The sequence below is a fragment of the Triticum aestivum genome, chromosome 4A (assembly GCF_018294505.1).
Source record: "Triticum aestivum cultivar Chinese Spring chromosome 4A, IWGSC CS RefSeq v2.1, whole genome shotgun sequence".
Classification (NCBI taxonomy): domain Eukaryota; kingdom Viridiplantae; phylum Streptophyta; class Magnoliopsida; order Poales; family Poaceae; genus Triticum; species Triticum aestivum.
In genome coordinates, this window is record NC_057803.1 from 603,027,078 (window position 1) to 603,028,976 (window position 1,899).

Here is a 1,899-nt window from a genome sequence, read left to right on the forward strand (position 1 = left end):
ACACACACACACACACACACACACTTCTCTTCAGTCCTCGATGTCACCGCCCTACTGGACGGAAGCCTTGGCCACCGCCACCCATCTCATCAACATACGACCCTCTCAATCCATCGCGTTCGCCATCCCCTTCCCGACTGTAGCATGCTCCGAGTCTTTGGATGTTTATGCTACCCTAACCAATCCTCCGTCGCCAAGCATAAGCTAGCGCCCTATTCCGTCGCATGAATATTCCTTGGTTATCCCGCCAACCATAAAGGATATCGGTGCCTTGATCCTCAAACACGTCGTGTTATTATCTCTCGCCATGTCTTCTTCGACGAGCCGATCTTTCCCTTCTCTTCCTCTTCGGATTGCCCGTCTAACCCCCTTGCGCCGTTGGATTTCCTCCTCCACCTCGTAGCCAGCGACACCACACCCACCCTCTTTCATGCGGTCCAACCCGCTATGCATGCCAACCCTTCGCCTTCCCCCACCCCTCTGCCCGCTCGCCCCCGCGCGCGCCTAGCCCCGCTGGACTGCCTAGCCCGCCGCCCAACTCGCTCCTTCTCGTTGGCCCGCCAAGCGCGCCTGCCTCCCCCGGGCCTTCGCCCGCACCTGCATCTGGTTCGAGCGCACCTTCTCCCCCTGTCGTCGTGCACCGGCCACCCTCCCCTAGCAACACCCACATGATGCTTACTCGCGCCAAGCGCGGTCTCTTTCAGCCCGTCGATCGTATGAATCTTATGGCTTCCGAATCCTCTATTTCTCCTCTTCCCAAAACATACCGGGGTGCTCTCAACGATCCTCACTGGCGTCGTGCTATGCACAATGAGTTCGAGGCGCTTGTCACTAACCGGACGTAGTCACTTGTTCCACGGCCATGTTGTGCTCATGTTGTTTCAGGGAAGTGGATTTTCAAGCATAAGTTTCATTCAGACGGACGGCTTGCTCGCTATAAAGCTCGGTGGGTGGTCCGCGGCTACTCTCAACAGCCGGGCATCGACTTCGATGAGACGTTCAGCCCAGTTGTTAAGTTAAACCGGCCACCATCTGCATCATCCTTAGCATTGTGGTTTCCCATGCATGGACGATCCATCAGCTTGACGTCAAGAATGCCTTCCTCAATGGCAACCTTGACGAGGAGGTCTATTGCTAGCATCTGCTTGGTTTTGTTGATGCCCGCTGCCCCGACTATGTGTGCCGTCTTCACATGGCGCTATGGCCTCAAATAGGCGCCCCGTGCATGGTACCAGCGGTTCGCTCTCTACGCTCATCGCCTCGGCTTTGTTGCATCTAAATCGGATGTCTTCCTGTTCATTTATCACCACGGACACCAGCTCGCGTACATCCTCTTGTACGTTGATGATATTGTGATCACCGCTTCTACATCCACGCTCCTTCAGCACTTGACACAACAACTACACTTGGAGTTTGCCATGACAGATCATGGAGACCTCTCGTTTTTCCTCGGCATCTCGGTTACCCGGGACGCCAATGGCATGGTTCTCTCCCAGTGACAGTACGCCTTGGATCTTCTTCAGCGTGCAGGCATGGCCGACTGTCATCCATCACCCACTCCAGTTGACGTCAAGGTCAAACTCTCGGCCACTGATGGTGCTCTGCTTGATGATGCTACTACCTATCGCACTTATGCTGGTGCATTGCAGTATCTCACTCTCACCCGTCCGGACATCGCCTATGCTATGCAGCAAGCTTGCCTCTATATGCATGCTCCCCGAGAGCCGCATCTACACTTGGTCAAGCGTATTCTTCGCTACATCAAGGGTACACTCGACCTCCGCCTGCACATTCCCTGGTCGTCGTCCATGACTCTCACGGCCTACTTAGACGCTGACTGGGCGAGTTGCCCTGATTCTCGGTGGTCTACCTCAGGTTACTGTGTTTATCTCGGTGACA